The 24,599-nt window shown below is 38.7% G+C and overlaps 1 long non-coding RNA gene across 1 annotated transcript in view; it reads right to left on the bottom strand.

Annotated features, from left to right (window-relative positions):
- Positions 1 to 230: 230 nt before the first annotated feature.
- LOC105465065 (uncharacterized) overlaps positions 231 to 24,599 on the bottom strand; it is an 85,042-nt gene continuing 60,673 nt past the window's right edge. The window contains exon 3 of the long non-coding RNA XR_977257.2: positions 231 to 714. This is a non-coding gene — a long non-coding RNA (uncharacterized lncRNA). The remainder of the gene's footprint in view (positions 715 to 24,599) is intronic.

Consider the following 24,599-nt stretch of genomic DNA (forward strand, 5'->3'; position numbering starts at 1 on the left):
CGGTGTTTGGGGAATAACAAAATATTTCAGAATCATTAAGGGTATTCCAACAGGGAATTTGGGAGTGGTTGAGATGCTTTGTGTGCTTCTAAGAAGGCAGGATGGGAGAGATTAGAAGAGGAAAATGGTTTTAAAATTTCACTCACAGATTTGTAAATATAGTCAACATTGCTGCAGGTCCATAACACAATGAAATGATTACAAATTGGTATAAAGATGATGGCTCTTTCTGGTCTCAGTTTAATGAAACTGAGATGTTAAAACAAAAAACAATTTACATGTTACAAAGGTAGGGCTATTAATGTGTGATATTAGAGCTCTTCCCTGGCCAAAACTATCTGAAGACTTTTAGATAAAGTCTTTTAAATAAGTTGGTGATATCATTTTGATACAAATGGCGACACCACAGATCACTTCTTTATACAGATTTTCATGTAGAGATGCTCTGAGGAAGGCACTGTGAAGTCCTCGAAAGAATAAAGACCTGGTTCAGAATATGCTGGGTCACTAATTTGCTGCTGGTTGTGTGGTGTTAGGTAAGTTCTTTAGCCCCAGGATCCACACTTATAAATTGAAGTGATTCTTCTTCTCTTATAGGCTTGTTCAGAAAAGGCTCCATGTTTTCTTCTTGCCACATCTTCCAGGTTTCTAGGAGAGTTTTGCTACATACCTAACTGATCTCCAAGATCATGTCAATCATTAAGGCCTAAAGAGCTAAAAAAAAAAAAAAAAAGAGAGAGAGAAAAAAAAACAGTTTAAATGTTATTGTTTGTGTTAAGTAGTACGTGAAAATTTAAACTCCCTCTTTTAGCTATGCCAAACAAAGAGGAATGCGTTTAACATTGAAGGCAAAAGAGTCTTTGCTCCATGGACTGTAAGGAAACTTGCATTTTCAGGTTTTGTTTAGGTGTGGAGATGTGGAGAACAGCAGGAGTTTACAATTTCTGCACATAGGGCTCAAAGGCTTATCCAGGCATTTTCTGCGTGGTTGTGTTTGAACCTGGTTGTTGATTGCTTTTCACGCAGACCTCTTTCCTACATTCATTTTTTTCCTTCATTTAATTCAGACATTTTAACCTTTGGTTGCACATTATTGAACACAATTCTTGTGTCTTTATGGCTAAGACCATGTTTAGCAGCATTGCCTAATTCTGGATGGCAAACTCAAATGTATGTGCAGATTAAAAGTGAAGCAGGCCCTATAATACAGCTGTGAGCACTGGAGACTGGTGAACTGGGGACCTCAGTCCAGACAGCAGCCACCAGTCAATGGCTTGTTGCCGCATCACTATGTGAGCTGCCTAGTGCCAGATCTTCCAACTTTTTTGAGAGCAGTCAGAAATACAGACTTGATTTTTAAAACTGTGCAAATCAAACAGAGCCCATTGTCTGAGGACTGCTTGTTTTGTGTACTTGCATTCCAGATACAGTTAGCACCTCTTTCACTATCTGTTTCCTAATAAGGTAATAGTTAAGAGCTAGATAAACTGGGATCAAATCATAGCCCCATCACATACATACTGACTGTGTGACTTTGGAAAGTTACCTGATATCTCATTTATGAAATAGAGATGATAATAGCTCTTATCTTATTGGGTTTTAGGGAAGACTTAAATGAGCTGAAATATATAAAGTGCTTAGAATAGTGCCTGGGATGTAGTAGGTGCTCCTGAAGTGTTTAATATTGTTAGAGTCTCTTTTATATCATCTCACTAAGAGGCCACAGTCCTCTTGTGAGGCCTGGGAAGAGAGAAGGAGGAAGAAGGGAAACTACCCTTTATTGAGTACCTCCTGTTTGCCAATAATTATGCCATATGCTTTGTATAACATTTCCTCATTTAATCCTCATGTAGAGTCTTGAGGTAGATGTCATTTGCATTTTATAGTAGAGAGAATTGAGGCTTAATGAGATTCAATGACTTGTCCAAGGTAGAACAGGGATTTAGGCTTAAGTAGATCTGATTCCAAACCGATCATTTTACTAGAAAGCCTATCACCCTTGATCCAGGGAGATCTGCTGTGAATTTGATGCTTGCTAGGAAATTGCCTTCTAAATGAATCCACTTGGTGTTATGAGAAAAACTTAGGACTGTAATGTTTCCTCCCCACCCCCTGCAAACTGGGAAGGTATCAAGAGGCCAAAATGACTTGGACAAGTCCAGCTTGGTGAGTAGATGAGTTTATTAAGACTTACATCCAAAGCACTCCTGGGCGGTAGCAGGACAGCTCTAGAGATTCATTCCGCTTCCTACCTCTCATTTAAGCTAATTATTTGGCTCTTTGCGTACTGTGCCTGTGTGATGGGACTGTTTTCCTTGGTACGTTTGGGTTCTCAGAGACACCTGCTCCTCGGCTGGGCGTGACGGCCTTGGCTCACTACCTGACTTTAAGGTTCAGGCAGTGGACATACACCCTTAGTAACCTGGTAGAGGACCCATCACACTACACTTGGAGCCAGATTAACTAGGGAGAGCTTTGCTACTCATTAACCTACTGTCCCTGCTGGGCAAACGTCAGCTCCTTGAGAGGAGGGATAGGGTCTTTTTCTATCTGAAGCTCTCAGCATATTCAGTGAACTCAAATCCTGACAAAGATATGAAAGAGGGACTCAAAATAGACTCTCATAGTTTTGGAGAGTCTGGACATAGCATGCAATGATAGATCTGGCCAGGCCAAGTATTAGCCTTTAATTCCTGCACTAAAAGCCCCTCAAATGCTACAACACTTGTGCCTCCCCTTCTAACGGTGTTCTTTATGGTATCAATTAATACAATCAAAGTAGATGGGAGGTGTGAAGGTGTGTGTGAAGGGAAGGAGGAAGGGAGCCAGAAAAGAAAGTGGGAAGCATGTCTGTAGAGATAAGGAGAGCAGGGCTGTGAAAGGCAAAAGTCATTGAACAAACTTCCTGTCAGCTCCACAAAGTAATTTCAGCCTGGATGAACTTCCCAAATCAGGACAGAATCAAGAAGCACACGCAACAGTTTCCTTGGAAAGCCCTTTTCACCTAATTGGGCTCTGCTGAAAACAGCTTTTGTTTTTGGTAGGTGGAATAAAAGAGTATGAGAAGGTTACTCAGAATATCTGTCTGCTGTTGTAAATCACACAAAGTTTTTCCCAGTTAGGGCTTAAGTCACATCCATCTACAACTCTGAAGCAGAAAAACATGTGACTCTTTCTGCTGGCTGATGAAATGTTTTCAAAGGATTTTAATTCTTCCATCTGAGAAGTTTGAACACACAACTTTCTAGTTTTTGCTTCATTGACTCAAATGTGGTAGGAGTCAGTGGAATGACCAAAGTCATGAACTAAATGATTAATAGGTCTGTTTTTAAGAATCGAGTGGAAAACAAACAGAGAAACGAGAACTACAGTTCCCACTCTGTCCCTTTATCACTTTGCTCTCTGTCTCCCAGGAGACTGAGGGACAGTCAAGGCCGCTGAGTCACCACCTTGCTGTTCCCTTTCAGTCTCTCCAGATGGAGTGCCAAGGCCGCCAAGGCTGCGCCGCCCCATCCCGGGGGTCAGGCAGGCTCACAGATGGGCCTTTGGAAGTAATCCAGATGCAGAGCAACGCTGAGCCCATCCATCCAGAGCCAAGTGTCAGTGTCTGAATCAATTTTCAGCCAGAGCTCTTTAATAAGCTTAATATCTAGAGTCCTGTACTTCCTGGCTGAAGGAGCTCTGGCAAGTTACTTACCCTCCCTGATTCTCAATTTCCTCATCTGTGAAATGGGAATAATCCTAAAAGCTACCTCGTGTGTGTGATAATTAAATGAGTTTTACCACATGTAAAAGGCTTTGTGCAGTGACTAACACATGTTCATTAATATTGTAAATAGTAATATAATGTTTTAGAGGTGTATTGATCACAAGAGCAGGTGACTATATTTGCACTGGAAATAACCCTTTTCAAAGTGCTTTTATTTTGTGAATGATTTTAAAAGGCATTTGATGTGAGATCAGGTACTTTCATTTACCACTCCAAAAATGAGAAATAGAAATCTCCATTTCTATTATAAGCAGATTTTTATTCCTTTGTGTAAATTATCAAGATTTTATAAAGGGATATAATATAATCTTGTTCCTTGCAGGGGGGAAATGGGGTAATTATACAGCGATAACATGTAGATAAAGCAATGATTAATTAGATGGATTAAACATGATTAAAAAAGTCAAAGAGGGATAAAATCATTTTTTTTTTCTTTTTAAAAGAAGTAACTTTGTTCCGTACTTACTCTTTCCATATACTGGATTGTTTCTCATTTACACTAAATGGAACACAAAATTGTCAGGCCCAAATAAAAATTTCACAAAGCTTCGTTTCTAGTTCGTACCAAAGGTGTTTCCTGATTAGTATTAAGCAGCGTTATTAATTCTCAGGGATTATCTTTTGACATTTTCCTGTATCACATTTTTGTAGGTAGGAGAACTGATCGGAATTATAGCGGCAAAGCAGAATTCAGAACTGGGCTCTGCAATCACAGATCTTTCCTTTGTAAAGTTGGGATGGAAGAGTACAGTATAGCAGAAGGCCACAGGCTTTAGAACCAAACAGATCTGTATATGAATTCTGGATATACCACTTATTACTGAGTTTTCAATGCATTAGTTATTTTAATAAATTTATGGAACAAACAAGTGGTTCTCAAAATTTATCATGGATCAGATTTACCTAGAAGGTATGTTAACACACAGATTGTGGACACCACCATAGAGTTCCTGATTCGGTAGGTCTGCTGTTTGGTCCCAAAATGTGCATTTCTAATTAGTTCCCAGGTGATGATGGGGGCCTCACTTTGATAACCAGTAGGATAAATGTTATGCAGTATGTTCGGCTTAGGTGGTAGGTTGTGAATAGCTGGTTAACTATTTGGGGCCAGTTTCCGTATCTATAACTGGGAAGAATAATGGGAAAAACCTGGCTTCCCATAGCGAATAGAGATGTTGTATAGATACACCTGACACTTAGTGGGCAGTCAATAAGTAGTAGATATTTTTCTCTTAGAGTCTGATACCCTTGGGTTCAAGTTCAAACTCTGCTGCTTGCCAGCTGAGTGAGCTGTTGTGAACTCCTTGTTCTCTTGAAACATCATTTATTTGTAAAGTGGATGCTATTGACTGAAGTGTTCCTCCCTGACTCTCCCTGACAATTCATGTGTGGAAGCCCTAAAGCCTACTGTATTGGTATTTTGCAATGAGGCCTTTAGGAGATAATTGGGGTTAAATGAAGTCATGAGGATGGGGACCTCATGATGGGATTAGTGCCCTTATAAGAAGAAACACCTTCGAGCTCTCTCGCGCTTCCTTTCACCCTCTGTCTCTCCGTACCACCCCCACCCCTCCACCATGTGAGGACACAGTGAGGAGGTTGTTGTTTGCAAGCCAGGAAGAAAACCCTCACCAGGAACCAAATCAGCTGGCACCTTGATCTCATACTTTCTGGCTTCCAGAACTGTGAGAAATAAATTTCTGTTGTTTAAGCCACTCAGTCTATGGTATTTTGTTATGGCAATTCTAGCTGACTAATACAGTGGAGATAATTCTACCCTGTAAATTATGGACGTAGTGAGATACTGTGCATACAGCACTCAGAACAGAACTGGCTTCTTGTAGTGATGGTAGCTAATGAGTGTTAGTGTTGTTATTTAATAAGAACAATTGCCATTCTGTCCTTACTTCCAATTTCTTTGCAGGATTTCTCCTCATGTAAACTTTGCTAAGTACTTTCCAAATCTGATGGTCAACTATTGTGGGGCATGTGGATGAGATAAGAAGTGAGGGCTAATTTAAGTCATTGCCTTTTCACTTTGTTGCTACAAATTAATTTCTGTCTCAGCATCTCATCTTGGGACCTCCCCATATTTATGTAAGAACAAAATGGTATCAAACATTTTTATGTGTTCAGCCTATTCAAGAGAGTAAGCCATCTTGTATGGCTCATTTTTGTGACATTCCATTTTTCAGAGCACATTGGTCAGTTGTCTCCTGGGTGGTATCTTGCACATGTGTTTCCCATTAAAGTAGCAACTAAAGAGTGGCAACTGTGAATCTTTTCTGGCTGGTGTTCATGTTCCCTTTTCTTCTGTAATTAGCTTGGGGTGGACGTTTTTGGAGGAAGGGAGGGGGAGGCTTATTTATGAATTGAAAATTGGACTTGATGCATATGACACTGGGTTATATTGCTTAAACTAGCTATGATGAGATTTTTCTCCTGGTTCTCTCTCTCTCACTAAAATCTCTTCATGTATAAGTAGAGTCCTCAAGGCCTTATGCTTCTACAATGTTAAGCACTTAATTTTGTTTTAAAAATCACATTAAAATACGAAAGACTTAATTGAAGCTTTAAAAGTAAAAAGAAAGAAATGAAGTCAAATGCCTCTGATTATTTTAAGAACAATATTTTGTCATGGTGAATAACTATTGGAATCCCCTCAACACAAGTAAACAAGCTGTTGGGGGTCATTTTAATAATTTTTGTATTTTTTACTTATCAAAAAGACATTATGCATAGCCACTCTGTAAAAAGTTTGGCAATTTCTTATAGACATACATGTAGGATGTGACCCAGCAATCCCACTTCTAGGTATTTACCCAGGAGAATAAAAAGTTATACTCACAACATAACTTGTACATAAATGTTTATAGCAGCTCATTTGTAATTGCTAAAAACTGAAAATAACTACGTGTCCTTCAATGGGTGAATGGATAAACAAACTGTGGTATATCCATATAACAGAGTATCACCTAGCAATAAAAAGGACAGATTATTGAGACGTGGAGCAACTTAGATGGATCTCAAAGGTATTTGGCTGAGTGAAAAGTTACATGACAAAAGTTATGTGACATTCTTGACAAGACAAAACTACAGTGACAGAGAACAGACCAGTGGTTTGCTAGTGCTTAAAGTAGGAGAGGGACTGTAAAGTAGTAATGTCAGACAATTTTTGGGGTGCTAGAATTATTACCCTGACTGCAGTGTTGGTTCCATGAGTCTATACCTGTAGTAAGATTCATAAAACTATACACCAAAATAAGTCAATTTTACTGTGTTAATTTAACAAATAATTTATGATTTTAGGGGGAATAGAGAAAGACATGATGTCTCTTTCAGGAATTTAATGACATCCCAGTATGGTAGGCAGTGAGGTTTTAAACGTGTGTTGAGTTGAATCTATTATGGAATTTCTGTGCAGGTTGGAAATGTCAGGAAGACATTTATTTTTGCTTGCTGTGCATAATGAAGGAATGAAGGAAGGATGGGTTCAATTTTACCTTTGGTTTCACATATAACAACCAGAAATCATAGGATAATATAATGAGTTAACAATACTCATAAATTTCTTTTTGAAATCTCTAAACCTCATCACTTATTAACTTTCTGATCTCCACTGCATTTCAGAAATGAATTGCATCTGGATTCTGAGTCTGAGATGCCCGAGATGGGAAGTGGTTGGGTCAAAAGTGGGAGTTCACCTTCCTTTATACAGCACATCAGCTCTTCATATCCTACCATCTGAAACTAATTTGTTGTACGTAATTTATTCCATAAAGTTGCTGGAATAAACAATGCATGCAAAGCTCCTTAGATATGTATTCAGCAGGGACCTACTTGGCTGTCTGTGATTTTCAGCTCTCTCAGTGCTTTCAGATGTACCATCCAGCACTTAGGATGTCATGTGGGTTCTCAGAGGGCCTATTATGTATAAACTAGGGTACTTGTGTGGGTGGTTTGCTATCTGTAATTGACATGACATGGGCCATGGTCCCCATTCCCGAGTTGTTCCTCTGTCTGGTTCAGTGAGGTAGTAATGGGGAACAGACATGCCCATCCTGTACCTCTGGCCCAGATAAATACAGCAGGATTGGGATTGTTTGGTCAAATGTGTGAGAAGTTACAGTGTGGTTTGTCATTTGTCTCCCAGAAAATGAAAGGCACCTCAGATGGTGCATTTTTCACTGTGGAAATTAGTTTCTGGGTGTGGCCCAGCTTCACTTCTGTGATGTGGATGCAAAAGCATTTTATAAAGTTCCTCATAAATGCTTCCACCTCTCATCCTTAATGCTGTGAGCTTTGCTGGGTGATGGCATGATATAGAGAATAAGACACAGTTGACTTCACAGCCCTCACAAATTTCTTTATAGTCCTTCCAACACAGCACTCTGAAACTACACATTTCAAGTTTTATTTTGCCTCTTTCAAAGAGGGTCTGTCCTAGAGCCACTATGGGCCACTTACAGTGTTCTTTCTCTCAAAAATCCAAATTTTCATTTTGTGCCCATAATTTCAAAGCAGCAGGCTTAAATGATTCCCTTCTGAATCCTATTCCATCATAGTCACTTTAAGATAGAAAGTACAGATAATTACAGAATATCTTAGAATAGTTGTCAGTTCTACACCTATTGTCTTGAGTTTCTCCTTGTAGCAAAAAAATTGTCCCCTCTGCAGGAATCATACTTGAAGGACTCATACTTGAACTTTGGTACGTGGTTTTCTCTTGCCTTATATTTCTGGAGGCCAGAAGTCCTTATGTTATAGAGAAATATTTTGTGAGCTTCTTCTATGTACCAGGAACTGTTCTAAGTACTGAAGAAATAAGACAAAGTCACAGGCTTTGTGGAGTGGGGGAAGAAAGGGGATGGACAAGGAAATAAAAAGATAATTTCAGAGCCTGTGAAATACTGGGAAGGAAATAAAATATGCAGTAATATAGTGATTGTAGGGGTGGAGAGAGTGCATTATTTTAGATGACAGGTGGCCATGGAAGGCTACTTTGAAGAGGTCACGTTTGAGCTGAGTCCAGAAACAAGCCAATGCAAAGATTGAAGAAAGAACATTATAGAGGAGGAGGCTGTTTATGCATCAGGCAATACAGGCAGTTTTCATGTTTGAGGGGTGGAGGTCTCACTATTATACCTAATAATCATCATAACAATAAATACCTAATGATAATAAACAATTAACTGTTCCCTCTCCTTAAAACCCTGGGCTGGGTAGGTTTGAAGGTCCTGGTGTCTAATACAGGATTACTTCTACCAGGGAACATATGTCACAATTCTGTTAAATTGGGGACTACCGTAGTCCCTGCTTCTGTAGCTGGTCATAAGTCCTATCTTGATCATCATTACATTAATTCTATGTTCCACCTATTCCATGTTCCCTTGCCCTCTGCCAGAATCTTGGCTGGTCAGAATTTTTTACTTGGTGGGGTTAATCTAACCTTATGCCTATGGGATACAAGTTCCTAGTGATCTTATCTTTATTAGGTTACCGCAATTTCCCATTGATGAGTATTTTTGGGCATAGGACTACTGAGCTGTGTACCACGAAATCCCCTGGCTCCCAGACACGGTCTTCCTTGCCTCTACTGTGCTGCAGCAATCTGATTTACCCTTGGTAACTAAGGTGTACTTGCAACTGCCTTGCCCAGTACACCTTGCCTGCTAGTGGTATTAGGAGCCCCAAGGAGTCTCAGCTTCCAATTGAACAGAACAATGTTTGGATATTAACTGTTTTCTTTCCTTCCCTTTTTCTGCTACTTCATTTGAAAGGCATCAGTGGTGACTAACTTCATTTGCTGTGGAGAGATTTCTTTGATCAGAAGCAGTACTATGTGGGATACCATGATGGTGGATAAGGCATTCTGTAAGATGATCATTTTGATGGAAGCAATGCACGCAGAGGAGGAAAATCCAGATCCAGAGTAAGGGATAACTGCAGTAAGGACCAAACACAGCTCATTCCATGAAGAAAGAGGTCCAGTGTAACCAACCTGCTACCGGGTAGCTGACTGATTACTCAGGGAATGGTGTCATATAGGGGAATTGGTGTTGGTCTCTGCTGGCAGATTGGGCACTCAGTGGTGACCATGGTTGGCTTGCCCTTGGGAAGCAGAAATGCCTGTTGCTGGGCCCATGCATACCCCCATATTGCCATCATGGTCACTGTTCATGAGCCCACTGGGTGATGACAGAGGTGCTTGGGGAAAGAGGCTGACTGGTATCTGTAGAACAGGTCATCTTATCCACTTGATTATCAAAATCCTCTTCTGCTGAGGTCACCCTTTGATGAGCATTCATATAAAACACAAATATTTTTACATATTTTTTCCCACTGAGAGAGATCTATTCATATTCCTCTCTCCAAATTTGTTACCAATTTTCCAATCATGTTCCTTTTAAGCTCTTGAGCATCCCGATAAACCATTAGCTATAGCCATTCACATTGTACATAGTTGTACATCTGGCCATGTTTCTTAGTAAGCAAAGTGCACAACTAGGTATTCTTCTCACTGGGCAGATTTCCCTTCACCACTGCCCTTCAGGGATATCTCACAAAAAGCACTCAGTAAATGAGTGAGAATAACATGCCCAAATAAGAAATACATTGCCTTCAAAATCCAAAGAGGCCCAACAGGCATTATGCCTCTTTCTTGGTTGTAGGTGGGGTCAGATGCACCTTGGAAGGGATATCACAACATGCCCCACAACACTGGACCCCTAGAAATTTCACTGAGGTAGAAGGCCCCTGAATTTTTGTCAGTTTATTTTCTACCCTCTTATATGCAAATGTCTTACCAGTAAGTGGTAGAGTAGTTGCTACTTCTTGCTCACTAGGTCCAATCAGCATAATGGTATAATGTAATGAACTAGTGTGATATCTACCTGTGAGGTAGAACAGTGAAGGTATATTGCTATCCTTGCCAGCTGAAAGCAAACTGCTTCTGGGGGTCTTTACTAATAGGCGTTGAGAAAAATGTGTTTGACAGGTCAATAGCTGCATGACACATACCAGGGAATGTGTTACCTTGCTCAAGCAATGAAACCATACCTAGTACAACAGCTACAGTTAGAGTCATCACTTGGTCAAGTTTGTGATTATCTGCTGTCATTCTCCAGGATCCATCTGTCTTCTGTACAGGACAAATAGGAAAAATGAATGGGGATGTGGTAGGAGTCATCACCTCTGCATCTTTCAAGTCCTTAATGGTGGTGCTAATCTCTGAAATCCCTCTAGGGATGTGGTATTGCTTTTGGTTTACTACTTTCCTAGGTATGGGTAGTTCTAGTGGCTTCTGTTTGACCTTTTCCACCTTAATAGCCCTTACTCCAGAGTTCAGGGAACCAGTGTGGGGATTCTGCCAGTTACTGAGTATGTCTATTCCAAATATGCATTGCAAAATGGAGAAAAAAAACCACAGGATGGCTTTGGGGACCCACTGGACACACTGTGACATAGGCCTGAATTAAACTGATTTCTCCTAAGCCGCTACTCTGACTAGTGGGCTATAGTGACTTTTGGATCTCCTGGAATTAATGTTAGTTCGGAGCCTATGTCTGGTAATCTCCAAAAGGTCTGATTATTTCCTTTTCCCAAACTCACAGTTCCCTTAGTAAAAGGCCATGGATCCCTTTGGGGTAGGCTGAGAGAAATATTATTAATTTTTGGCAGCGTATCAAGGTCTTTCTTCAAGAGTACCTGGCTTCCCCTTCATTCAAGGGGTTCTGGGTCTGTAAACTAGCTTACGTCTGGGAATCGACTGAGTGGCTGTGACGCTCTTTATGGTTCAGGTTTGACTTTTATTCATTTGACGTAGAACTTTTCTGCTTATACAGATCAAGTAATAAATTAGTAGGCATCCTAACTATTCACTTCTATAAACACCATGATCAAATAGCCAATGCCATAGGTCTGTGTGAGCCAGGTTATTTTAACTGCTGCTTCGATTCTGCTGTTCATTCTGGTAATCATGCTTACCATGCCTTTGGGGGTTGAATGCTGCCACTTGGCCCCTCCCATCCCAGAATCTAACTATTCGCATTGCATTTAGGTTTCCCAGTTCAGTAACTGCAGTTCCCATTGTGAAGTCTGGCCTATAGAAAAGAGCAATCACAGAGCTCTTCAAGGATGCTGGGGCTCCGTTCACAAATTTATTTCTTATAATTACGATGAAAGATATGTTTACTGGACCATTCTAGGATGGGTTAGTAGGTCTTAAATGAAAAATCCACTCTAACATTCCAATTGTCCTAAGCCTTTCAACCCCTTCCTCTACATTAAACTGAGGGATATGGGGCATTTCAAATTTGCTAATGGTGGGCTATCTTTTGATCCATGTTTCAGCCAACCAGTCAACCAACCGACCAGTCAAACAATTATAGCCCTTTCTAATTCCCCAAGCTGAAACCTTAAACACAGAATCTCTGATTAGTGAGCCCATATCAACAAATTTGACCTGATCTTATTTCATGTTCCTTCCACCATTATTCCACACCCTTAATATTCCATTCCACACATGTTCCATGGATTTCTGTATAGGTTAGAAAACCTAAGTACTGTAGTTCTTTTGAAGTACAGCACACCTTGTCATGGGCCACACTTTCTACCTCACCTGTAGATGCCTGCTGGGACTTGAGTCTAATTATAGGTCTAGAAGCAAAGAGGAGTGTGGGGGTGAGTGGCGAGGAGACTCAGCATTGTCTTGCATGGTAACTGCCTCAGGGGAGGTCATTATCCTTTCCTCAGGCACTGCAGGGTTAATCTCCTCAGATAGGAGTGGAGAGGACAAAAACTCATCAAAACTTAGAGGCTTAATGTCCCCAGCTTTGTCACTGTCTTCTTACATATGACTATTCTAACATTCAGGATCCCCTTCCTTCTCCATCAATCCAATCCAAGAATTGCATATATTGGTCTGGAATGCAAGGAATAGTCAGGCTAGAGATATAAATTTGTGATTCATTAACATATAGATAGTATTTAAAGATATGAAACTAAATACCTAGTCCCTACTTTCCTTCAGAAGAGACTAGGTGGAGAAAAGGCCTCAAGACCTAACTAGAAGGGTTTCTAAACTTTCATATTCAGATATAACTATTTCTCTGGAAAGGAGAGTTAAAATGATGATTTCTGATACAAACCACTCATTTCTCATTAATCCACTTGTTATCCAAATAATTTCTGGAGCCCACTATGTGCCAGGAAATGGTAGTAGGGATCACACAGTGAACACTATATAGTTCCAGCTCTCAGGTACCTCTACTCTGGTAGAAATGACAGACAATAAAAAACTCCAAACAAACAAATATATAACCAAATGTCAGGCAGTGATAGACACATTTAAGAAAAATAAAGCCAGATAAGGGGTAGCAAGTGATGGATTGGAGGGGCTGTTTTAAATAGGGCAGTGGGGAAGGTGTTTCTTAGAAAGCGTGGAGACAAAGTAAGAGCTAGCTATGTAAATGTCTGGAGAATGAAACAGAGTTGGTTGGGTATGGCAGGCAAGGAAGAATGGAAGGAACCAATAGAATGAAAAGCTAAGGGTCTGATCTGTAAGGGTGGGTAGGGAGAGAAAAAAAGAGTGAGGGAGAGAGGAGACTGGCGAGGTGGGAGGAAAGGAGGAGGAAAAGAGATATAGATAAGCCAAATGGGCTGGGGCTTTTAAGGGTTAGAAAATAGACATTGAGAGGCTCAGGAACAACTATGGGGGCATTAAGAACCAGAAGAGATTCCTAGAAGTAGTGCTGAAAGTTATAAATTGTTTTTATGCTCTTCTTCAGATATAAATAGAAGTGGAAACTATTTTTTGAATGACTTATGGCCATTGGCCTGTATTTCTTTTTAATGCAACACTCCACTGAAACTGGGCCATATGGTTTATATTTGAGTTATATTTAATAAACATTAAATTTATGTTTCACATTACCTGCAGGAAAGTGAATTCAGAGATCCTGCATAGTAGCCTTTTCTCCCTTCAGGGAACATATTCAGCTAAGTCCATAAAATAGATATACATAACATCTGTACAGTATATAGTGTGATAGTTGTCAGAATCAAAATGATGTTGCTGTGCCAAAAAAAAAAGCCCTCTGCCAAATTGAGCTGGGAAAGGACATGAAGAGAGGATTCTCATTCATAAATGCCAGAAAACAGAAACTATCACAAAAGACTGCAAAAACTGCAACCTTGCACAAGCTTCTGCTAGGACCTCTGCTCAGCAGCTGCCTGTCCAACCTTGGGCTGGTGTCACTCTTTTTATTGATCCTTGTAGCCAAAGATAATTATCTCAAAACAATTAGGTAATCCTCCTCATTTTTTTCTTTAAAAATCTTTGCTTTCGTTTACCTTTCTGAACATGCAATAGCTTACTATGGCACATGTATTCCCACTGGAATGCAATTACTTATTCCCAAATACGTATCATATTTTTAAGAAAGCTTCTCTCTGATTGTCATTTAAGTTGATATAAACGGCATCCCGAAGTGGGACCTGAGAAAGGATTACTATCAGAAGGAACAGGTGATTTCTGGGACTGGTATGCAGTTCTCATTTGAGACTTTTGAGCTTTCTGCTTCCATGGCTCACTTCTGCCCTCGTAAGTCTTTTCTCAGGCTGAGCCTCCCTCTTTTGGTAGAAATTCTTGACTTTATTCAGGATTTGGTTTGATTACAAGGCCACCTTACATAAAAGACCTTACATCCCTTTTATGATGATAGGATGTGTGTGTGTGTGTGTGTGTGTGTGTGTGTATGTTTCTGACAAGTCATTTTTGGTATAAAAGACAGGTGTCCTTTTGGTTTGAGTAATCTTGTTTCTGTAGAGTTTGCGTTCTGTCTTTGAGGCACATGTTACCTGGTGAATTTACTTTTGGTTCTTTCCGTGTGCCTAATTGAATATTTTTTTTCATCTGCACACCTGGGTTAACAGTTTTGTGAATACTCTTATCTTAATTTCATTTTAGCTTGGTTATGTGCATCTGTAAATTATTTCACTCCTTTCCCTTGCTTGCTTCTAAAAATCTTCCAAGAGTAAAAATAAACATCCTAAATGGTGTGTGCTGGATGGCTAATTAAAAGCCACTAGTGCTGTTGCCACCATCTAAAACATCAGTACAAACTCATGACATTCTGAAACAGGATTTATAGGATGTTCTTTGCTCATCAGAGATTAATAAGAAACAGAATGGGATCCTTAAACATGAAGGTATACGAGGTCTTCTGGGACCCCAGACAGCTATATTAAGGCCCATAATTGTGCACGTTTCTAAATGCCCTATACATGTGCACATTTCTAAACTGATGAGCAAATTACATCAGGGAAGATTCAGAGCCCAGATGGTCATTGTTCAAACTGTCTAAAAACCTCTAGAACGATATGGGTAACATGTAGAGCTTTCCAAGTTATCTATCTCTATTTTTTTTTCTGCCTATTTTGAATATGCTGATTTTTCTATAGGTGCTGAGATAAAACTTAGTGATTGTGGCATTCTAGACAACACTTAAAAAAAAAAAAAAGAAAGAAAGAAAAAAGAGAAAAAAAAACCCTAGAGGACTTTCAAATTAATGACTTCACAAATTACAACAGCTTCATGGTAACCAACAATCTAAACCTAAGAGTAATCCCTTTTAATGTACATTTAGGTGTGTCTAACAATTGCTCAGGGCAATGGAGCAGTTAATTGAAAGATTGATAGTCTGTAACTACATAAATGTACATAAAACTTAGGCTCTCAGATCAAACAGGTCAAAATCTCGAGCTCAGAGTAATAATATAAGGTGTCTCTGTCTGTCATAAATATTTCGTTGCCTGACATGCAGGGGCCAAAAAGAAAAAGCCGCTCCCCCGCCCAAAAAAAAAAGCTTGCTAAAATGCTTCCCTACCCACATTAACTAGTCAAGCAAACCAGAAGAGCAAATGAAAAGAGTGATTTGTTACTGAAAATTCAAGGCCACTTGGAAATCCATTTTTCTTGTACAATTCAGCCAGTTCTAGCTAAAATGTAAACATTGAAAATTTAACCCTAAACTTATTTGAAACTAAAAAAGGGATAAAAAGATTTTTTTTTTTTTTTAAATCAAACTACTACAGAAACTGCTTTACCCAAAATTTTGGTCCATAAACTTCATTAGATTATGTATCAGGAGAAATAATAGTTTTAGCCACATAAATGGATTATATTTTGTCAGGAATGTAATATGGATCCAATTGTCTTTTATAAGCCAGTGAGTTTGTATCTTTCACTGTCTTGTGACTAAAATTCTAAAATGAAAGCTATAAGATCTTTGTGTACATATGTGTTTAGGTATGTTTACACATATGTGTATGTATCATGTTATATGTTGTGTCTGTATTTTAAAATCTAGTATAGTCGGACAGAAATCCCTTAGGAAATTCTATTCAGATTGACTTAGATAAATGGAGCACTATATAAAATATATGGTAATTAACCCAAATGCCTTTTAGTTCATGTGACTTAAGCAAATCTTTAAATAGGCTAGTTTTAAAATCATTGGTAAAATAAAAATAAAAATGTCTTCAAAATTGTCTATACATTTTTCCCAGGGTCTACTGGTCAGACAGTTTCATATTTGTCTCTGCTGGATGTTTTAAGGTGTCAAGGTTTGACACAAAGGTTATAAGACTAAACCCAGCCTAAAACAGAATGATCTTTGTTTGTGTAATTGCTTGATAAGACTATTTTAATATTGTTGGCTTAATAAAAACAGCTGTATTTATCAGCAAAATACCCCTATATTTAACTTTAAGATTCTTATTTAGGTGAGCACCTGATATTCACAGGTTAAAAAATGGTTAACGAGAAAATAACCTGAAATGATGACTAGAACTTTTTCTAATATCTGTTTTCATAAGTAATTTTCATAAATTTTTAAAAGATAAATAAATTAGGTAATGTGAAAGAGATAAATGTTTATAACTAAATTTTCATGTAATTTGAGATTTTAAAGTTATGTTTTGTGGAATTAATAGATATAAATTACATGTCTGGATGAAAATTTCCAAATAAATTAAACCAATAAAAATCTGCTTTCTCTTTATAGCTGGGAACGTTAGTTGTATTACAAAGGCTTTGACTGGAATATCATATTTGAAAACGCACATAGAATGCCTGGCTTCAAAGCTGATTTTCAACTTTAAAGTGAATAGATTAAAGATGTCACTTCCTGACAGGTCCAGGAACCTTAAGACTGTAGATAAAACTAAAGTCTGCTTTGGCTTGGCTTCCTAGCCTCAAGAGGTTTTTAAATTTGAGATTCCTAAGTGACCAATTTAGAAAGAAAAAGTTATGTTTCTAAAGAAGTTATAGTACACCTGTTATGTAGTGAATTATTTCAAGTCCTTGTTATCAGCCTATAAACTAGACTAGATCATGAATTCTCCAGATCCCTCCAATTCAACTTTTTTTTTCTTGAAATTATTAAAAATTGAACTTCTCTTCCTGAAGCTTCATAAGCTGAAACTAGATGAATTTTAAGAAACAAGTCTCATGCCTGATGTAAGGGTCCCAGAAAAAGTTCACCAAACTCTCCAATTCCTTAACCAGAGATATTTAAACTGAAAACCAGGACAAGAAGTTGAAGTTGTTACCCCGTAGAGAGCTTTTCCGAAGATGTCAGAACAAGATTCCATATTATGATGAGACTCTTACCCCTCTTAATGTCTACCTTTTTCTTTTGGCAGGATAATAGTCCTTTGATTTATTCCATTGGTTGTCTGTAAGCATAGGTTTCATGGCTTTAAACTACATGCAAACTGGGATTATCATATTACTGTTAATCTTACTTTGAATTTCCCTTTCTTGAATTTTGTATCTGTTACTCATTACATTTTTTCAGAAATACAACTTCTAACAGAATAATGCTGTCCTGGCACTTTGAAGTGATAGCCAAAGGTTACAAAACAGACAAAACTGAACTTAATAATGAACTGCTGGTAGATTTAGCCTGAGAGCCTCTCCCTTCAAACCTTCTTTGTTGCTCAAATGTGGCTTTAAAAGGGCTTTAACATCAATTCCCAGCTGCTATTCACACCCTCCTATATGAGACCAGACCAGCAACCTGGGCCAGATCCAGCCAGGCCAGGCACTGAGGGATATCAAAATTTAAATATAGGATAATTGATCAGTGATGTTTTTGGAGAAAGATATTGATCAAAAAGGGAGAAATGTAAAAGTTGTCAGAATAAAAATAGAGTAACTCGTGTTAAAAAAACTACCCTGACAAACAGAGCTGGGAAAAAAATATGAAGAGAAGGTTCTCATTCATAAATGCCTAATAACAAAAACTATCACGAAAGACTTTGCAAAAACCAGAACCTTGCACAAAAAAATAATTCTTTAAAGACATTTGCCAAATAAGTGCCTGCCCAACCTTGGACTAGTGCCACCATTGTTACTGATCCTTGTAGCCAAGGATAATTATCTTAAAACAATTATCTGATCCTCCTCAATTTTCCTTTACAAACCTTTGTCTTCCTTTACCTCCCTGAATATGCGCATAGTTTACAATGGCACATGTATTTCCATTGCAATGCTCTATTTCTGAATAAATATCATTTTCTTTCAGAGAGCCCTCCTGTTATGTAGGTAAACAATACTATATGGTAAGTATCCACAAAATTTACATAATTACTTGTATCCAATAATGTTCAATCCATATCAAAGCATATTTATTTCAAGACTGTTGCTCTTCTGAAAACTCTTGATTTTATGAAGAAGAATAATATAAATTAGGTTTTTAGTTGTTTACTTCCCTTTTTATAGTGTGTAAAGTTCCTTAGGAAGTGACTTTGGTTTTTTTTGGTTTGTTTGTTTTTTTTGAGACAGAGTCTCACTCTGTTGCCCAGGCTGCAGTGTAGTGGCATGATCTCAGCTCACTGCAAACTCTGCTTCCTGGGTTCAAGCAATCCTTGTGCCTCAGCCTCCCAAGTAGCTGAGATTACAGGCGTGCACCACCATGCCTAGCTAATTTTTATATTTTTAGTAGAGACAGGGTTTCACCATGTTGGCCAGGCTGGTCTCAAAATCCCGACCTCAGGTGATCTGCCCGCCTCGGCCTCCCAAAAGTGCTGGAATTACAGACGTGAGCCACCGTGCCTGTTTTGTTTTGCTCACTGCTTTATCGCAAGTGCTTAGAATAGTACCTAGCACAAAATAGGTGTTCGATAAATGAATTAGTGCGTGAAGTATAATGAACTTACTAGTCAAGCCACCTTGACCTTCCAACCAGAAAATTCTGGAAATATATGTGAATTTAGACTCGTTGAAAGTAGAATTTAACATGTTATTGTTATTATTTTTTAGAGACAGGGTCTCACTCTGTTGCCCAGGCTGGAGTGCAGTGTCATGATCATAGCTCACTGACACCTCTAACTCCTGGGCTCAAGCAATCCTCCCACCTCAGCCTCCCAAATAGCTGGGACTATAGGCATGCACCACCATTCCTGGTTATTATTATGTTTTTACAGATGGGGTCTTGCTATGTTGCCCAGGCTGGTCTGGTCTCAAACTTCTGGGCTCAAGCAATCCTCCTGCCTTGGCCTTCTAAAGTCCTAGGATTACAGGAGTAAGCTGCCATGCCCAGTTACTATGGTATTTTTTAATAATAATGACTTTGTAGCACTTTTTCTTACAGTAACATTTATTTTAGTGCTACAAGTGGGAAATAATCCTTATTCCAATAGCAATACCTATTTAATCTCCATAAACACTTAAGTTAAAAAAATAACAAAGATAAACCAATAAAAAGTTATTCATTTTTCTCCCAAAATAGAAAAATGACCAGCAACTTTTAGGTTGTTTTGCTGGTAATGTATTTAGCAAAGAAGGTACAAATGTATCATAGGCATAAACATGCAATTAGATTTGTACTTCTGGTTTCAGTGATAAGTCCACAAGAATGGTGGTAAATGATAGGTGTTTCAGCATCTTGGGATCACCTCCCTTGTAGAAACATTTCTCTTCAGGGTTAAATTAAGACTGAGTATTTTATTGGATGACCATGAACACATCACAGCAAATCTAACTTGAGGTATTTACTGGTGCTTGTTTAGATGCTGAAGGCAATGCATTAGGAACTGATGGTGACTGATTCTTATCCAATCAGTTCCTGATGCAGTATCTGCGACATCAAAAACTATGTAATAATTATATTAAGTATCATTTGTTTCCAAATGCAGCAACTTTATTCTCTTTTGTTCCTTCATATGAAATTTGCAATTTAAAAAACTCTTTTTAAATGTCAGTTAATAAAGCAATCCAAAGTCATACTAACAAGTAATTTCCCCAATTTACCAAGACAGATATATTACAATATAATGTGTATGACTAACTTAGCATAAACACTTATTTCATGGCAAACTATTGTGGTAGTGTGAACAAGCATTTATAAAGGGTTTTTTAAAACTAGCTTTTTTTTTTTTTTTTGAGACGGAGTCTTGCTGTGTTGTCCAGGCTGGAGTGCAATGGCACGATCTCAGCTCACTGCAACCTCTGCCTCCTGGGTTCAAGTAATTCTCCCACCTCAGCCTTCTGAGTAGCTGGGATTACAGGCACCTGCCACCATGCCCGGCTAATTTTTATATTTTTAGTAGAGATGGAGTTTCACCATGTTGGCCAGGCTGGTCTCGAACTCCTGACCTCAAGTGATCCACCCACTTTGGCTTCCCAAAGTATTGGGATTACAGGCATGAGCCACTGCACCCAACCTAAAAACAGCTTTTCTTAAGCCACTCAGTCTGTTTTTAAATGATAATTTAAAAAATATTAAAGCCCTCAAGTGGATTTGAATGAGAAAATTCTGATGAATTGTTTAATTTTAGATTCATTGATTAGGATGAACTGTATTTCATTTTCAAGATAACTTTATTATGTTTTCCCCCTGCCAGCTTTATTGAGGTACAATTGGTATACAGAATCTTCATGCATATAATCTGGTAAGTTTGGACATATATATACACTGATACTAACATTATTACAATCAAGGTAATAAACATATTCATCACTTCCAAAAGTTTTCTTGTTTACTATGTTACTTTAACCACACTAGAATTCTAGCTCACTGAAATGATAAAGTTAGAATTAGAATTAGTACATATGGGAGGCACGTAACAACTTGAAGAATGTGGTGGCCAAATCTATAATTCTGAGAGCGTTACTGGTTTTCTACCTTATTAATAATTTTGCAGGCCATCTTTTGGAGAATCTCTCATTAGAAAATTCTAGTTGATCCTCTAGAATGCCTCCAAATATAGAATGAATGAAGGAGTCTAATATTACTTAGCAAATCCATCATTCTGTCCGGTGGGACTTCTAGTTTACATGGGCTGTTTTAGACATAAGGGGTAGGAAATAATTGGGTAGGGAATTCAGAAGTAGAATAGAGGTGGAGCTGAGAGGTGAAGATCATAGAAATGGAGACTGAAGAATCCACTTTTGGCTTTCTGTCTCATTTATTTGGATTCCAAATAGGCTTGAGAATTAAGGTTAATAATATTTTCATTTTACGGATAGTGAAAATTTGGAGTACATTAAAGTATCTTAGCGGCATATTTTCTGGCTTATTGTTTCTCTTTCTAGAGGTCTTATCTGTGATCAAATATAGTATCTCAATTTTTTACCAGACATTTCCCTAAGATCTGTGTGTCTTTTCTAAAGGGTATGCAAATGAAGCCAAAGGTCTTGTAAGCAGAGTGGTCTTGGAAACCCTAAAAACTCCTTCCTGAAGAAGGAGCCCCAGGAGGAGGCCCTGAGAAGCCAGTTCATCATGATGTTCTCCTCTAGCTAGTTTTGTCTGTCTGTAGGTATAGTTTCTGGGTTTTGTAGCAAAATTTGACAGATTAGGGACTTGGGTTAACAACTCTTGTGGTGGTTGGGAAACCAGTTGGTATTGTGTCATTTGCGTGCTGGGATGAACTGTGATAAGTGAAAGTAGGTGAAGAATAGGCTTTAGGAAGATTTGATTGTTGCAAATATGCTTTATGTGATCTTCCTCAGGTAGTGTCATTAATTAAAAATAACAGGGCGCAGCCTCGTCATAATTTTAGGCTTCTTTTGGCTGTTATCTGGAGTGTCCAGCGTAAGACTGCAAGTTTTAAAAGCCCCAAGGACTGGGATACAGTTGGCTGGGATGATTGGATATTAAAATGTCATCTTTCATTACAAACTACTGCAGGGAATCAGATGGGGAAGGAGAGATTCATCAGGGTGGGTGAAAAGGTCCTCTAGGCCAGTGGTTCTCAAAGGTGAGCAATAATCCAGAGGCTTGTTAAAATACAGATTGCTGAGACCCACACCTAGAGTCTCTGATTTAGTAAATCTGGGATGGGGCCCAAGAATTGGCATCTTTAACAAGTTCTCTAGTGATATGGTCCAGGGACCATAATTTTAGAACCAGTGCCCTACCCTAGTCAGAGACTATTTGGGTTATTGGAAACAGGTGATCCTAATTAAACAGGACCTTGGTAAGTGAATGTGATGATCTAGAAGGAAAAAGGCCAGAACTGAGCACCTATAGAAGTTCAAGTCCTAGTAATTATTGTAGTTCAAGAATGTTGCTTGTTGAATGTCACTGTATTATTATAGGTCTTTAAGGAGTACATTTGTAACTTCCTGTTTTCATTTCCTGTCACCACAGAGAAATCACAGAACAGAAACTCTGCTTTTCTCTGGCCAACTAATCATTACTCGAGTTTGGAAATATAACTAACACGCCTGTAGACAATTCAAAATGATAGTAAACAATACAACTGAGATTGGCCACTATAAAACAGAATCCTAAAATTCAGGTCACAGTTTAGAGCATTGTATAAGCTGAAGAGTATTTCCCCAGTAATTGAGGTGTCTATAATAGAACTAAAAAGCAGAGGGTCACCCTTTCCAGGTATTTCTAGAGTTTTTCCAGAGAGATCCTCCTGGTATGTCCATGCCAGGTGACAAGCCCAAATTGAGTACCTTGCAGGGTTACTGATCCTGAGGGGCTTGTCTGATATAGAATTAAGTCTGTAACCAGAAAAGTTCTTTCTGTCCTGCTCTACTTTAATGATAGACAGCTCTGGCTTGAATAAGATGGTTATAGAGACTCATCTTTAGGAGTTTAATGGTGAATCTTGCAGTGATCATTAAAAACAAGCCATTTTTGTTTATTTTGTTTTGCTATTGTTTTGGTCGGGCTGAGGGCAGGCTGCCAAAGGAGGGCAAAGGTGGGACTTTCTGAGCATTCAAGAACTGTTCATCATTTGGTGGTATAGCATGGGGGAGGGCCACAGAAAACTCTAATTTGGATTTCCACAGAAGACAAACATTTTGAGCCTGGGGCCATCTTTACCAGGCAGAAATGGAATTCAGGTTTTCAACAAAAGCTCAAGATCACAGATTCAGCAGACATCTAAGGTCTAGTCCTGCAGACTGGCAGTAGGTTCTGCTTGTTTGCTGCCTCTACCTTGGCTTTCATAGTCTTCATGGTATAGGTGGAAAAGGGATAATAAGTGCCATGCCGTAGGTGCTGGTGAATGAGATGATGAGCTGAGAATGCTGAGGACTTAGTTCCCAGGAGCCCTAACAAGGTCTTGGGTCATGAGCAAGACAGAGCCTCTTTACTAAAAGGCTGGGAATCCTGTTGCACTCTATTTTTACTGAAGACTGGCATAAACCCAGTCTAACAAATGATATTTTGAATGTCTCATTGATAGAGATGCCAAATCCTTCACTTATTTTGATGCTAATTACTACCAGGCTGTAATTCTAAAGTTATTAAGCTTTAAAAGAAAAGTCAGAGTCTATGTGTTGAAAGGATAAGTGATTTTCTTTTTTTCTTGAAACAGTGACTCAAGCTGTTGCCTAAAGGAGTTGTGGCTCCTGATTCCTGAGCTAGTTCCCTTTTTGTTCTTTCATACTAGCTTTCCTCTTGGTTGGAATCTGCCTATCCTGTGGCCTTACATTCCTAAAGTTAAATGACAAGGAAGTTATTTGCAGTTCACAATAACCATTTTTCTTTAAAGTTTATACATGGTTAGATTCTAAGAAAAGTCTATTAAACTATGTTACTGGTAAATAAGTCATGCCACTTCTCTAATTAAAACTCTTCAATTGCTTCTGAAGTCCCTCACATTAAAACCCCAAATTCTTACCATAGTCTACCCAGCTCTACCCTCCAATCCTCTCCTTCCAGATTTTCTCACTGCACTCCAACCACAGCTTCCCTGTTGAGCTCAAATACAGTGATTCTCACCTTTGGCTGCACATTATAATCCCCTGGGTACCTCTTAAACAGTGATGCCCAGACACCATCCCAGACATTCTGAGTTCATTTATCAGTGACACAGCCCTTGAGATTGACATTTTCAAAAGCTCCCTGTGCCTCTACGTGCCGAGAGCACTGGGAACATCCGGAGACTGCGAGAGTGCAGTGAGTGTACACACAAGGCAACAAGCACGGTTCCTGATGCATCATATGTACTCAAGTATTCAAAAAATGTTTCCTACTCTGTTTAATTACATGTATCTTCTTCCGTTTCTGAAAAATGGTCACCAAAAATTGGAATTGGGAATTTTTTCATGTTTGGAGAAATGGTTATTTCAACTAGCAGGAGGATACAGACAACATTTAGAAAGTTTCAGCAGCTTAAAAGAGCCCTTAATGAGTCCTGAAAATTAATACGAAGTGCTCTCCTTACCAGAGGTAAGTTATTTCCTGGCTTATGGTTCAGTATTTGTGCTGTTAGTATGTGAATAACTAGTTCTCAAACTTACCTCCTACTGCTCAACATCAATTTCTGGCAAGGAAATCTAATAGGTCATACTAATGTG

The sequence above is a fragment of the Macaca nemestrina genome, chromosome 13 (genome assembly GCF_043159975.1).
Source record: "Macaca nemestrina isolate mMacNem1 chromosome 13, mMacNem.hap1, whole genome shotgun sequence".
Classification (NCBI taxonomy): domain Eukaryota; kingdom Metazoa; phylum Chordata; class Mammalia; order Primates; family Cercopithecidae; genus Macaca; species Macaca nemestrina.